Below are 16,726 nucleotides of genomic sequence, written 5' to 3' on the forward strand. Positions count from 1 at the left end.
AGTAAAGTAGACATGCCCAGTACTACATATTTTGAGCTCTGAGGACAGCCCACCCAGATAGGAAGGAAATCAGGTGCAGCCTCATGTCTGGGAGCTCTCTAAGGCCACCCACAAGTTCCATACTTAGGTAAAACACGGTTATAAGATCTATAAACGCCACCTGAACCCTGGAAAATTTATGAATTTTAGAAGGTTTGAAGAAGCTGACATAAAATTAAAAAGTGACTGTGAAAGAAAACATTTTAAAACAAGGATGTCCCCCCTTTCTCTCACACACACACATACACACACACACACATTACAAGAAATTATAGTAAAAATTAACTCGGATATAAGTTAAGGCTATAATTACACATTTAATTTCTCAATACATTACCCAGATATTAAAATCCAATAGATGGTTTGCTTGAAAACTAAGGCAACTGGCATCAGATTGCAAAATTCAATTAAGAATAATTGTAATGCTGCTTTGGATGTTAGGAATGCCAACATCAGAGATCCAAGAAAATACATTAATTTCCCACTGCTACAGAATTTGCAAGCTGAACAAAACATTTTGCAAATATCTGAAATCTGCTGTAACCTCTTGGGGGGACTGGCCGAAGATAAAACATTTTAAATGATCCAAAGCTCTAAATTGGTCTTACAGAAAGCTTTTTTCCCCCTAGATCTTTCACCTTTACCCAGAAACTCAGTCCAAGGTCCTTCTACAACTCACTGCCACTCATCTTTTTCTCTTTTTCCTCAGCAGGAAAACACGGAGCAGTTTGGCTGAGATGCTGCACTGAGGTGCTGCATTTGTTGGAACACACTGTGCCCAAGATGGGCCTTGGCTGCTTGCACACGCTTCCCATTATTCAAATAGATCACCTGCAACTGTCCCATGCATCTTACCTACCCAAAAATAACACAAAGCTAAGGAGCATTAGATTTGTGTTTCACTCTAGCAGCATGCTGTAACTGTGTTCAGCGTGTTTGTACATTTAACTTTTGTAATTTAACAATCACACTCCAAGTCCTTCTCAATCTCAGCTGCTTGCACAACAAAATGGCAACTTTTGCATCTTATCTTCATAAATTACAAAACTGTAAATATGCAACATTTGACTATAAATTAAGAGCCCAGCATTTCTTATAATAGCAGCCTACAAGAGATTATGCAACACCAGATGCAGAAGAGAAGAGACACCCAAAACACAACCCTCTCATAAAATTGTAATGTTTTTATATAAAATGTTGTACTACATTAGCATACAACTATAATATTAACTATGAACTCTCAAAGTTTTTTTTATACAGTATATAGAATTATATGTTTAGTACAAATATAATTACTCTGTAATCTGCAGGGCATATAATTATACAATATATGAATAGTATATGCTAATTACTATGTGATTGCAGAGTAATTACATGGTTATTTGTGCCTGGGAGTCAACTGCTGAATTCCACTATTTAAAACAAAATTCTGTGGAACAGCTCTGAATGGGGTACTGCAATATGAACAGACTTCAGCTCACAGTATTCATATATGCTGCTACAGAATTCAAAAGCACTGTGAATACAAGCATGTCAAAAATCAGAAGGGACAGGTTAATCAATCTTTTTTAAAAGGCAGAACATAAGCCAAGTCACTGACAGTGCAAACAGCAGTGAGAGTTATCTTGGGTGAAAGTTGAATTAGGTGCAAAGTCTTCACAAACTATAGTTATGCATATTCATACCTGTCATTCAATTTATATCTGCCCAACACTCACATTCCCCTACACATCAGCTCTGAATACAGACTGGTTTGGGGGTTTTTGTTTTTTAAAACCAGCCCTGGCTGTAAAGTGCCCCTTGCCTTTTCTGTTTTGATACATATGTCTCTAACTATTGTTTCTGGCATACTTGTAACATTATACAAATTATTTTTATCTTTTAAAAAAGCAAGACTAAATGTAGAAGAGGTGCATCAACTGCATCTGAATTAAACCAGATTGTCTAAACCAACTCTTCTCATTAATACCAACTTCTCTTAAGCTTTTAAATCACACTTGAAGGCAAAACTGACAGTCTACAACACATTTAATGCTTTATTTCTATTGCAAAAGTGTAGAATTGTTCCCAAGTCCTGGGGTAACTACAAACAGTTAACAATACTGGGAGTGTTCCTGAGGATTACTTATGCAGCAGTAATTTATAAGGTCAAAATTTCACCCAGCTTCTGTTCTGCAAAGCTTAAATTATTAAGACAGGCAGGAGTTTGGCTCTTACCAGGTACTGACTACTTTAAAAGCAAATGGATCTTATCCAGAGCTACTTTCCATGCCAGAATCCTTTGAGAAAGGTTTGTGTAAGAAGATTCTTTTCCAGTTCTCCCCTCTCTTGGGGCATTAGGATATGGATTGGGGGCAGTCAGGGCAGGGGCCTGCGACAAGTCAAGATTTCTCTTCACCGGCATTTCCCAACCCAGAGCTTCCTCTCTTCCAAACCCACTTTGCCTGGGCCCATTCTGGAAATCTCTGCCAAACCACAGAACCCTCCACTCGTGCCAAATCAGCAGAGAACCCGTGGGCAGTCACTTCACACGGGGATAAGTGGTGCCTGCTGGCTGTGAGCGAGGCGCTGGGTCCTGTCTGCAGCACGGGGCCCAGGAGAGCTGGGCTGAGCTGGGCTGGAAGCACCAGGATGCTGCCCCAGCCAGCAGGAGCCTCCATCAGCAGCTGGGGATGCTGCCCTGATGGGGGCAGGCAGAGGGATGGCAGAGCCCAGGCAGAGGCAGGAGCTGAGCCTTGGTGGGACAGCAGCAGCAGCGTTGGGATGCCCAAACCCCGTGTCCCAGTAGGTGGCTGCTGCACAGCTCACACAAACTGGGGCAGGACTCACCTTCACCTGCGCCCCCAGCACTTCTACCGCACATGGAACACATGTGGCACCTTTTCTGACCAATTCTACTGGTGAAAAGCAGGCCTTGGACTACAGTGCAACCACTTTGATGTTTGTCACCTCCTGCATCACTCCACCCTGGCCCAACACTGCTACAGCTGCAGCAGTCCTGACTCCATCTCCCACAGACCACAGAAAGAAGAGAGCCAAAAGGCCCTGTCTTTTATCCAGAGGTGCTCCTAAAGTCTTATCAGGGCTTTCTCTACACCCTGTTTGATCTTCCTCATGTTTCACCCTCTTTCACAGCCTCTCCACCTTCATCTTTCATTTTCTTTGTACCTCCACTTCTACTATTTCATTTCTACCTCAACTCCTGTTAACCCACCCCATGGTACTCAAAAAAGGATTCTCAAAGGGTACTGGGAGATTCTTATTTGTGCTCCCATCAGACAGAAGGAGTACAAGGAATATTAGTTGTTCTGTTAAGACTCTTATTAAGCAGCAAAATGGACATTTAGTTTTCAATTTTCTTACAGCATATAAAAAACAATTTACTGAGGTTGTCATTAAAATTACCATTACTATTTGCAAGTAATTAGCATTAGTAGGTTTTCTAGTGGATATAGTGAAGGGAATGCTGTAAAGAGAGCAATAAATGCTAATGTGATGGAAGGCAAAATTACAAAGTGATAGAGGTGACCACATGGGTATGGGCCCACTCCAACACAGGTGCAGAATATGGCATACAGGAACCAAAACCTGACCAAAATTAAGAAGAGGGTCATGATCCCACTTAAACAAAAATACTGCCGTGGGGTCCACCAAAGTACTTTTGCTTTGTAAGAAGAGCAGATTAAAAAGTAAGGAAAGCATAGGAAATATTGTTATCTGGATTAAAATAAACTACCATTTTCCTCTACAAATTATTCTAATGCCAAATGGAAGAAAAAAAAATAGTCATCCCCAAAAAAATCCTGAGAACGACAGTGTTATTCTGAAGTTCTACTTCTCTTCTGCTCAGCATTTACTACACAGCCAGCCTATTTCAAACCTTTTCCATAATCTTAATAAGCAGGTGACTTAGTTTTTAAATTAAAGCTAATATATCATCAGCTATGAACAGAGCTTTCAGAATACTACCACTAGGTGACAAAGATGAGACTGATGCCTGTGAAAGGTACAACCAAAGCTACAGCAGCAGAAAGATCTAAACAAACCTGCCTAAAATGAGACTTCAGCTAACTAAGACCAAAGCTGAAATATTTTACATTCCTGGTTAGTCATTAAGTCTTTGACCACACAAATTGCCTAGGTCTCTAGAATTCTCTTCTGAATACCCCCATAAACTTACTGGAGGAGGTAAATAGTGTCTCCTGTCCAAGCCATTCAGAGATCGGGAACAATCACGTCGCTTAGCATGAACCAACAGGCATGATTTGGAAGTGTTCATCTACCTAAGTGATCATCATGTTATGTTTGGAAGTGTTCAGCTACTGTGTTATGCACAACTGCTGTGTCTGAAGTCTTTCCCAACACACCCTGGCCTTTGTTTCTGTGAGACTCCGCTGGTGAATCATCAGCTGGATCTTGCAGACTTTGGTTCAATGCCTTCCGTGGCATGAGAGACTCAGAAACACTGTTCTCATTTCCCAGAAGGGCTCTCAAACCATCTCACTGCAGAGTGTTCTCAACAAGGAAATGGTACATATTGCAAAACAAAGAGGGAGCAGGATGCTTCAGCCCAAGAATGAGAGCTATCACTGGGAGGCAGACTGCTGGCTGCTGGCCTGCACCCAGGAAGGAGAGTTACTGCTCTTGCAAGAGCAATGACTGCAGACCTTCCCTGAAGAAGACTCTGCAAGCCTGCAGAGGCATGATCCCACTTGTACTCCCTACTTCTAATCCCTTCAAAGAATCCATAACCCTTTCTATAGCACACCTCCTTGCCTTCCTTCCAGACCAAGGTACTGCCAAACCCACAGGAAGAGTACCCTCCCAGGCTTTCTGAAATCCCACAGAGATGAGCAGAGAGCAAAGACATCCCACTTCCTCAAGGACTGTTCTGATCCCTTCCTCAGTGGCTGAAGCACCAGGACCCCTTGTGCTGGGTGCCCATGACATTTCTGGCTGGCTGCTCCCAGGAGCACACACTGACTGTGGTGTGGGCAGATGCTCTGCCTGAGGCCCAGAGTCTGGCTCCTCCAGCCCAAAGCCTTCCAACAAAGCTCAATTTCTGTATTTCCAGACACCTTTCACTAGACCAGGCTGCTCAAACTTCATCCAACCTGGACTTGAATATTTCCAGGGATGGGCCATCTGCAATCTGTTCCAGTGCCTCGCCACTCTCACAGTAAAGAGTTTCTTGTTCCTTTTTTAATTTGTTTGCTTGTTGTTAAAACTGTTTTCTCTGTGTACTTTATAAAGACTCTGGGCTTCTTCTAAGGATTTTAGGTATCACCTCAAAGCAGAGGCTTCTGACTTTCAGGTGGATACACTTCTCTCTTGGTCTGCTCCTGGAAGTTTAATTCTACTAATGGGGCCACACTCCCTAAATACTGTATTTTTTATTGCCCAAGTTCATCACTTGATCTGGGCTCGAACACTCAACAGAGCTCTTGCCTATATTTTGACTTAGATCCTGCTTTAGTTAACCACTACCTGGTGCATTTCAGAGACACTGCAAATAAAGGTTGCAATGAAATTGCGATTCCTAAGCTGCGTATGTATTGATTAAAAAGGGGGAAATTATATCTTACTATTTCCTTTAACACTTAAATTCTTTACTGGGGAGGAATGAGGAAAAACTGAGCAGAAAACCCCAAGGTGGCTGAGCCCTGTGGGTGAGCTGAGGGACATCTGCTCAAATTACAAGTTACGTAAGAGGGAAGTCTTATAAATCTACAGTGATCTGGTTTAAATTTTAGTTCCACAAGGGCAGAGATGGAGAGGAAACCTTGCTCCCCAGTGCTAACAGTACTGTGGCACACACTGCTGAAATTCTGTCTTCACTCACAAATACCCTGATCTATCACCTTTCATTTCTGTTACAAATCTAATGAAAGGTTATGCCAGGGTCCCTAATTTTCCACATGGCACTGAGGACAGCAGTTCTACATTATATTTATGCCAGCACAGTTACTTTGTTCACTGCAGCTAATCTGAATTTTCAATAATTCAAGTTATGAATTTGGCTCTTTAAAGCTACTGTTACTTCTGTCCAAAGTATCTCACTTAGGAGGCAGAAACACATTAATAAAGCCAGAGACTTGCTAAACAAAGAAACTACAGTTGTTGCAAACTGATCCGGCCGCTGTTTCTCACATTACTGCACCAATGATTTCAGTTCTACCCTAAAGAGTTTTAGGGTGTAAAGATCATTTTAACCTATCTACACTACACTAACACTGGGGATGGATTATGCATGACTGGGGCCATGTACAGCATACAATTTTTTTGTGAGGGATTCAGTCATTCCACACACAATTCATGCTCTGTGCTGAGTGAGAGGCTGGGTTTGTGATGTGGAAGGCTATCACCACAGTTTCAGCTGAGTTCTTCTAATTAATTTCCCCTTAAAAATAGAGTGCAAACGTGTTACTGCATATGCTCTCGTCTTATACAGTTCAGTATTTTATTATTAGCTAAATACTAAGTCAACAGAATTAGGAAAGAACCAGAAGACACGGAAATAGAGAATAAACCTGTGAAAACATTCAAACCTACACAGTTGCCATGAGAAGTGATTTACTGCACGCAAGTTCTCAAGACACAGTGAGGGACTGTTTTGCCAAAGTCATGCCAATTTACAGGGCAACTTTCAGCATTTCTTTTTATTACTACAGAATTGAATTCACAACTTGTTTCCTCTTTTCCTCAGACTTGATTAATTACCATGTTAACATAACTACTATTCTCCTGCTTATAATGGGCTCCCTCTAAAGTGCTGCCCCAGCAAAATAAGCCAGGAGAAAGCTTTGAGCTCTTTGCTCTAGCACTGCAATCCTTTCTAATCTCACTATTTTTCAAATTTATACTCCATTCCAATAAAGCTTGTGTGAATATTACAGCAAATCAGATAATACAAGGTTATGACCCTTGTAATTGATCCTTCAAGGTTCTTTTTGCCTTTTTTTTCCAGTTGACGTGGTAAAACCCACATTTAGCTGTGCTTGTTGACACTTGAGAATTCACTTTGTTGGTCATATACACTGTTTCAGAGAGATCACATTACATAATGATGTATTTCTTGTGCTTCATTTCTTCTATACCTACAAGCCCATTAAGCTGTAAGCAAACCTCCCGTGGGGCTGTAAGACTGCAAGTATCAAGGGGGCAATGCTCCCATCCTGTTCAGAGGAAGCGTGGCTGGAACAGTGTATGATGTGGGGACACAGGGTTAAACATTAGCTACTACCTAAATAATTTCAAATAAATAAAAGCAGCTTAAAATAAAAAAGTTAAATTTCCATTTATAGAAAAATACATTTAAATGAACACGGATCATGTATCCCAGCACTAGGAATCAGTTTTCTGGAGCAATGGTTTCTGTATCACATGACCACTGGAATAAAGTGATTAATTGGACTGTCTCAGTAAATGCAATCATTACACTTTTAATTAACCTTTTCAACCTCTCACACCTTTTCGTTTTGTTATGCATTAGATTTTTACAGTTTTCCAGTTATTATGCCTGACTACACTTAAAACAATGTGGAGCTCAGTTAGAAAGATAAGAAAAACAATTGAAACAGCTCTTACTGCTCGTAACAGGAAAATACCCCTGATAGTGTCATCATCAGAGCAGTTGTAAATCAGGTGGAGGACAGACATTCTGAACTCTGTGGCTACGTTCCCACCTAATTTTTGTTTTGGCAGCACACTGTTATTTAATGACTCTGGCTACCAGGAAACTAGCTTTTGAAAATTCTTTCTCAACCTAGTTATAATTACTCCATATAAATCATACAATGATCAATTATAATAATCTTAGCTTCATCCATTATTTAAACTTAGAGTTTGAATCTACACAGCAGGAGTGCAGGAAATTCCAAAGTCCCTTCTCTGCTCGCTCACAACTGCTTTACTCCTGAAGCCATGCCAGATACAGCAAAGAAGGGGCCAGATATGCTCTTATCTGTGACATCCAAACCTGAAATAACCACAGATTCCAGACAAGCAATGGTTTCTGGCTTGGTTTTTGGCTTGGCTTTTTCTAACCACACTCTTACACTTGGTGAAACTAAATTCAACATGAGATTTTGCTTTCTTTACCTTGGTGGACCACAATCAGGGGATCTCTGCAATTACATACAGGGACAGCATGAAATATTCTTACTTTAAAATGGCCTAGGTCTTCCTCACATGGACACATACAGACACATTTGTACACACATATGTATGTACTAGAATGTTTCAGTACTATTTGGTTTCATGTGTCCTTTCACAAGAGCTTGAGAAAAAAAAATCCAAATGTTTGTGTCTCATTTAAGACTGATCCTAAGATATCTGAACTCAGTGTAATATAAACATTAAGTCTGATGGAAGGAGGAAAAAAAACTTAGGAAGAAACAAACTTTCATGAAGGATCAAGCAAAACATCCAAACCCTTTTCAGAAAAACTTCAGAACTTTAACTGGATTTTGAAATAGTAACAAGAATTTTTAGAACTATTAAATAAACTATGTGTTTTTGATCTTGCAAAATATTACCTAATTGTTGTTAGTTTTCTGCATCTTGTCCTAATTCAGTCTCAGCTATAATATTTGCTATCCAATGCAAAGACAGTGCCTGTTTTGAGGTTCAGCATTTTTTCATTTCCAACACATATTTTAATATTTCAACTACATGCCAAGAATTCCTTCGTCAATAGAGGTATACTTTTATGTACCTCTCAGCTAAGTCTGCCCAAAGCCCCCCAAATTTTGCAGCATTTAGGCTGAAGCAGAGAAAGGAGATGACAAGGAAGGAAACCTTGTCAGGGCAGAAGAAAATTCTAGAAATACAAGGTCATACATGTGATAAAGCAAGTATTCATATCTGATATCACAATCAGAAGGTTTTTCAGTAACTCCACAGCCTCTCTGAACAGCTATTCAGTATTCCCAATGCATCCCATTAAAATTTTTTCATGGTATGTTATCTAGCACTTTCTGCAACATAGTTCCCCTGTTTTCTTCCTAAATTTACTCCTTTCTTCTTAACAATGGCTTTTTAATTTCTTGAAGACTCTCATTCTCCCATTACTTGTCTTTTAAGTTAGTACCCCTCATATTCTTTCTTCACAACCCAAATACATTTTCTGGATATCCAAACTCGTTCTATTTATTCACAGATTTGGGAAAGAAAAAAAAACAAAAAAAACAAGAAGTTACAAAAAAAAACCCCCAATCATTGACCAAGAATTTCTGTACAAGTTGTACTCAGGAGATTGCTACAGACAGACAAAACCTGTTAATTCAAGAGCTGCTGAAGCATAGCTTACTCCAGCCTCAAGCAATAGCAGTGTAGGTAGGGATGGTTTGCACACAGTGACTGCCTGCTGCAGGAGTATATATTAGCTTATCTTTGACAGCAGCTTGCTCTTGATGGCTATAACCTGAAAAAAAAAGTCAAAGTATATAAAACCTTAGTAGAAAAAGTATCCTGCTTATTCTGCAGTGTTCCTCTTTCAGAAGGAAACTGAGAAAGGACAGTGGGCTGGAGAGGTGATTGTGAACCCAGTCTGACGGGAGCAGCTGATGGGATAACTCAGAGAACACTTAAAGGCTGAGAAAGGGAAAGATCTGTCCAGACTAACAAGAGGAAAGCTCCACTGTTCCTAGATGGGAGAATCACAGATGTCTCACTGGTCATGACAAAATTCCACCAGCACAAGAGAGTGAAGAGGCTAAAGCCCAGTGAGAGCAGCAGTGACAGACACAGGGCAGATGCTCAGTTGGTGACAGCAGCAGCAGCAGGGGTGGGGCAGAGGATGCCATCATGGCATGGAGAGAGCTATAGAGACACAGAACAGCAAAACCCACAGCAGCTGGGGAGGCACCAGATCAGCCCCCCTTCCCCTGCTGCCAGTGAAAACATTTCTGGGCAATTATCTGGCCCATCGACCAAACAATATGAGCCTCATTCCATTAATCCACCACCAGCTGCTCCTCTTTTCCCTATCACTTGGTCCCAGCGAAATCCTGTTGAATACAAATAAATTCACCACAATGTGAAGAGGACAGCAGTGGTAACTTTTGGTTCATGGATTTGGTTATGTGAGTTTCAGTCACTGTGCTGCTGCTGACTCCATCTCCACTGCTGAGCCCAGAGCCAGTGACAAGGAGATGTGTGCACTGGGGCAGGTGTAGCTAATGGATCAAGGGAAACAAGATACTTTGGAAATAAGTCACTTCAATGATAGTGCCCTGGAGAGTTAATAATGGTTATGATGGTCCCCATCCTACTGTGTGCCCAGAAGATAAAGCAGGACAAAATGAAGGTGAGGCAGCTGTGTATGATGTATGTCACTTACCTACAGTGCAACTGGGGGTTTGTTAACTCAAGATCATGATGATATTTAATAGATTACACCACACTAACAATTAGACCACTGCCTACTGTCTAATCTAAGTCACCTGTCACTTTCATTTATGCCACGTGCAACACGTGACAATAGACAAAAAGCTCCTTTTTGTTTTGTCTTCAGTGCTCTTGGCTTTCCCCTGTTCCCCACAGATCCCCCTCCTGAGCTAGTCTGGGTACATTTCCTTAGCTCTTATGGATGGCCAATATCCCTTTTTTTCCAAATGTAAAAATGTGTTTCTTTCTGAAAAAAAAAGGCAAAGAGGGAATAAATTTATTTTGACTTGTAACTATGCTTAACAGCATTTGTGTCTATTTTTTGAGGTGCTGCCCCTACACTGAACATAATATTTTGACTTCCATTTACTTCGAAAAACTCTGAATCCAGATTTTATGCCGAAATTTATCTTGTCTTTGAAACCCATTTAAATCAACTAAGAATTTGATTGAGTGCTGTAGTGACCTGGGCATCAGCTAACACTCTCCTTACCTCCATTTTTAACTCTAAAATACATATAGAATGTATTGGTTTTTATTTGGCATACACATTTGCAAATATGTTAATGCACAGGTACACAAGACAGAAGTAAACACAGTTGGAAGAGAAAAGCAGTGTTATAACAAAATTGATTATTTTGGTGTTCAAATACTTAAGTCAAATGAATGTCTTCCTAATTAGCGAGGAGTGAGCCTCACTAAGTAGAATGACAACACTATTTACATTTAAATAGTCTATTTTCTTCAGAGTCACTTCACACACATGCACACTACTGAAACGCAGCCAATTCTGCAGTGGAGAATAATAATTATACAGCACCAGCAGCACTGTCCAAGGGACACTGGAGGGACATGGATAAGAGATGAATCAAGAGTGTATAATGCTCCTGTATTCAAAATTACAACACTTTTTAAAAAATTCTTTTTTCAACATTCATACTCCTGCCTGATCAGGTAAAAAGGGTTACTGCTGCCAGGAATTCATATCTCCAGACTGAGATCCCAACTCACATCCTGCTAGGATGCTTGCACAGTATTGACTAAAATGGATGGGTTTGAAATAGTAATTGACTAGTGATGTATGGCTTCCAAATAGGCAAATTATGTTGAACATGTCTCAGTAAGTGAAGAACCCATTTCAAGACAGCATTAGTATTAACACTGTTAATGTTTTAACACATTCCCTTCCTGAGGGTGCAGCCAGGGCAGTGCTGCAGAGGCAGCAGCAGCAGTGCAGCTCCCAGGAGCGTCACACATGACACTGCCCACTGGTCACTCTGTGACGTGGGGACATGGAGACTGCAGCTCTGCCCCTCCTTGCACAAACACAGCTCTGGTTCATGGCTGCAGCTCTGCCTGAGTCACTGAGGCTGTGGGTGCCGAACCTCTGCATTGCTAATTTCTGCCTGCAAACCTTGAGGCTTTGCAAACTGGGCAGAAAACTTTGGTAGTAACCTGCAGCTTCCCAGTCTTGTCCTACTCCTTCTCTTGAAGGATTGATTCAGTAACTCTGCTAGGAGAATGCTGAGAGATGGCTTAAGTACTTAAGAGTCAGTGCCCCTCACAAACAGGCTGATAAGGACTTTCTTAGCCCTGCTGGAGACTGGAGATCAACACCATTCCACACATATTTGCTCTATGTTTTTATTTAATTGTTTCTTCATCCTCATCTAAAACACATATGGATTTGTTTATATACCTGATTAGTGTCAACAGCATTATTTTACTTCTGAATACATTTGCAAATGCATATTTCAGTTAAAAACAGTACTCATGTTAAAGTCTGAGAGCTTAACTAAACCTGCATCTTGAAGCTAGTGACGCTCTAAGACTGTTGCCATGTGTTAGAGAGACATAAAATAACAGAGCCCCAATCCCAGAAAAAGCACTATTTATGGAAGCACTGGGGAGAGAACAGAATCTCAAAATTCATTACACACTGGGTACACACACATTTCTCAATCAGCAGCACCTCCTGCTCTACCACTGGGAAAACTTTCACACGTCCAACTAAGTGCACGTCCAATACAATAGCCCAGCTCCCTCTGTAATTCAAGAGCATAAGAAAGAATGATTAAGAATGCTATTGAAATCAACACCAAAACTTCAAATAAAATGAATCATGATTAGCTGTTGAAACTAGAATGATGTAGAAAAGCGAAATATCCACAATACAGCAGGGCACCAGTAAATAAATAAAGCACAAAAGTCCCACATATTTGACATCTGAAGAACAAAACTATCCATCAATGTCCTGGCACAGATCGATCAAACAGAATGCTGCTGACGAAAATCTAATAGTATGATGGTAATAATGTAGCCATAAAGCCTCTACTCTGTAATTGACTGCTTCCACTTCAAGCTAACATGTCTAAAAGAGTGACTAATGTTCACCTAAAGATTTCACTTGCGTTGAATGACAATCAGCTACACCTCGTGCTATTCTCCATAGATTGCTTGTGCTGGGTAATTGCTGAGGGAGAGGAGCCAGAGAGGAAATAGTCTTCTTAACTAAGGAAATTTATGTGAAGAATGGTATGATAATCTCAAAGGAAAATAGAGTTTCCCATCTGATTTTAAAGCACAACACAGTACTCCAGCCATAGCATTTCTAGCTTTCCTAAACCAGAAGCATCAGTGCTGACTGCATAAACAGGGCAGAGTAGGTTTCATATTTAAAATAGATATTTAAAATTTCAACAAGCTATAAAAAAATACAATTTTTGCTCCCCAAAATTGCAGCCTAAATTCTTTGAAAAAAGAACACATTTCTGAGAGGCTACAGATAGACTGTATGCTTTGGTCAGAATTTCCATTTCACTGAAAGTCAATACAGTTAATTAGCATTATAAACCAAACAGAACCATACCCTTAAATGACATGACTTTGTAACTTACTTCTGTGATCTTACAGAGCAGACTATTTTACAAATAATGTGAATTAATACACAGATTATGTAGTTTTATTTCAGGAGACTAAGATGAAATTAAGCACATTTTTGCATTTTCCTAAACGAAACCTGAAAAAATAAAGAAAAGGTTTTCCTAATTTCTTGAAGCCAGAATGAGAAATTTGAATCTCCTTTCTAATTTTCACTGAAGATAAAAATAATTAAAATGTTGGGAACTCTTTAATGGACCATGATTGCTCTGTCGCCTTTGATATATACTTAAAGGTAATTGGCTAGTCTTAGTGATGTATTTTTAAAGAGTTACCTATTGATTAATAATGTTTCAGTATTAATATAACCACTTTGTGTGGATCAAGAAACATCAATAGCAGAAACCCATATTTATCCACAAATTAACTGGGTATAGATCTGTTGCTTTAAGCAAAATGGGGTGTATTCACTCATTATTTTACAAGAGTAATGAGTACGAGTGAGGATTAAAGGAAAATTTGGGTTTATATTTCAGCTGCATACAATAGATAAAGTTCATTTCTTCCTGCTCTTGCAGAATGAATGAAAAAAGGACATACAAGCAGAACTTCCAACTGCAGGAATTGTGACACTGTAGTTTTGTACTTTTGGGCCTCCAGGTCAAACGCTGGACAAAATGAAATGTGCAGTACTGACAGAGGTGGATTTTTTTTTTTTAAATCCAGTTAAAAATGGATTAAACCAGTAAATGATCTTGTAATTGACCCCTATAACCAGGTCTCTTACAGCCCCACTCATCTCACTGTCACCCAGCAGGTTCCATAAGGACTCAGAGGTTTGCTGATTTATAGAGATGTTTGAAAAGAATGCCCTGGCCCGTGCTGAAGAGCCACCACAGAATTATAAAAACCTGCATCAGTTGATTTGCATAGGAAATGGCAGAAAAAGAGAGTGCTGTGCCTTCCTACCAGAACAAGAATAAATAAATTAGGGAATGACTCATTGTCAAGTATCTTACCAAGCAGTTCAAAACTTGTGCACTGAAATTTTAGGCAGATCAGGCAAATTCAGGTCTGAGAGCTGTAATGGCTATTCAATTTATCCTACTGTAGCAAGCCAAAAAAAGCCCATCCTTTTCAAACCATCTGTCCCAGTTTCCCAGTGGTTGTGATGCTACAGCCTCCACAGTATTCCATACAGTGTCTAGTTATCTTTAAAGTAAGATTTCTTTTCTCTAATATCTAACCTAAACTCCACATACTACAATTCAGAACAAATGACAATTACCCTGTCACAAAGGATATTACACTCCTTTGACATTTGTTCTTAATGAATCCACACTGACCCTCCTGATCACCTTACATCCCCTAGATACTTTTAAATCTTTTTTTTTAATACCCTATTCTATCATGCTTCCAAGCACTGTGTTTGGGAACTGGATCATAATTCACTGGGCTTTCTTCTAGGTCTATTTTATTGATGGGGTGGGTGTGTTTGTGTGTGTATATATATATATATATATATATATATATATATATATATATAATATGTAAAATTTATTTATTTATTTTAAATTAAGTAAGTTCTATGTTAGTTTTTCAGTAGCCCCCTTGGGGTTCTTTCTCCTTCCATGAATTCTCAAATTGCTAGTGGCTTAGTGACAGCTTTAGTTTATTAAGTACACTAAAAATAATTTAATCAGGCCATAAGAAGGAGAAAACCCTCACATCTCTTGAGTGTTTTTCTTCTTTCTATTGAGGACACACTTTAACTTAAAATTAAAAAGGATTTTTTTTAACGCTACATCATGTCACGACACACCACATGTTACAGGTCAAACAACTTAAAGCTACCTTCCTAAACTGTTTGCTGAGCTATGTTGCATAGTTTTAGATGGCCTTTTATCAATACAGAAAGCTGTTTTCATAGCCAAAAACCTGTCTTTTCACCTCCAATACACACAGGTCACCAGGGGAAACAGAGAGATGGGAGTGAGGCCTAGAGGGATTGGCAGACTCTGTCTGTCTGCGGTGGTTTTGCTACTCTGGAAAAGGAAAAAATCTTCCACCCCAACTGAGAAGTTAAACCAGATTTCTGGTAGCTTTGTCTTACCATGGTGGCCCAGACAGGTAGAAGCATTTTGATAACCCAGGCCTTTATTATCAAAAAGTTGGCCAAAACTTCATTGCTTTTGTTTTCTTTATGAACATTCACAAGTGTTTGTGAGACATTTCTCTTTCATGAGCTTTTCTTTCATGTCAACAAAACCCTTCCAGGCAAAACCAGGATCTTCAAACATGCACTCACACCTCCAGAGCCTGAAAGCCCCAAGCTCTGAGCAAAGTGATCTCTTCTCTTATTGAGAAGAGGACAATCTATTTTAGGACAATCTCAGCGTCCTGACAGCCCTCTTAAACATGGACATGACCACCAGGAGCAATAAAATAAGCACCTCTGGAATCTCAAATGCATGAAACTGCTTGCTTTCCCATTTTCCTGAGCAGGAAGCTGGCATCTCTCTATATCTCTCTCCTGGTCACCACAGCTGAGTGGGGCAGCAGTGGCTGAGGGTCCCACTGTAGAGAACATGATGCAGCTGAAGAAACCCTAAATCCAGGTGGAGACAGAACAATGGGAGGAAAAACAGCACAAAGCAAACCCCTCACTGCCTACAGCAAAAGGATCCCCACTGCTACACAGCTGTGGGTCCAGCAAGGGAAGGACTTCTAAAATCCACATCTGACAGTCAGATCAGCAAGGGGCTTTTTCACAGCATCTGTCCCCAGCAATGACAGTTTGTTGAGCCTGACAAATAGGGGCTGTTTTATCTGTTCAGGCAAGCAGTGAAAACTGGACTAGAAGTGCTGGTCAGCTCCCCAGAGCCCTACCCCCACAGAGCTGTCAGGCAGCCAGAGCCTGGGGAGCTCCAGGCCCACTCTCCTACCATTTCCCATTCATCTATAAAATCGCAGGAAGCCAGGGAAGGGACAGTGCCAGGAGCATCAGTTTCCATTTCTGAAGGGCTCCTGGAAGAAATGTCAGTCTGCTCAGCCTTCATTCCCCGAGTTGGAGGGAGCTGAAAAGAGATGGAACCAGGGAATGCTGCACGAAATGTAATCTGTGACCCTCGGATGAGGGCCGCAGCCATTAAATGATCCCCTGAGTGTGAAACTCTGCAAAGCCTGGCTACAAACACAGGAGATCTAGTTCCTGGATGAAGCACTTTCTCCATCCCTAATCTGTAATTCTTTTCAAGCCAAATTAATGTAGACTAGTATGATTAGAAAAGTTTCCTCCTCTGAGTTTGGAGAAGCTGAGAATAAGCTCTAGACCAGGCTATCAACTCCACACGTGCCCTTCCCATTCCACAGCAGGATCCCTCAGACTTCTGAAGCAACAGGAATAGGAATGGGACAG

General features: G+C 40.4%; 1 protein-coding gene across 1 annotated transcript in view; it reads right to left on the bottom strand.

The window, feature by feature from the left end:
• GFRA1 (GDNF family receptor alpha 1) overlaps positions 1-16,726 on the bottom strand; it is a 139,127-nt gene that overhangs the window by 56,780 nt on the left and 65,621 nt on the right.

The sequence above is a fragment of the Agelaius tricolor genome, unplaced genomic scaffold, assembly GCF_023055355.1.
Source record: "Agelaius tricolor isolate 1412-34295 unplaced genomic scaffold, bAgeTri1.0.p SCAF_22, whole genome shotgun sequence".
NCBI classification, from domain to species: Eukaryota; Metazoa; Chordata; class Aves; order Passeriformes; family Icteridae; genus Agelaius; species Agelaius tricolor.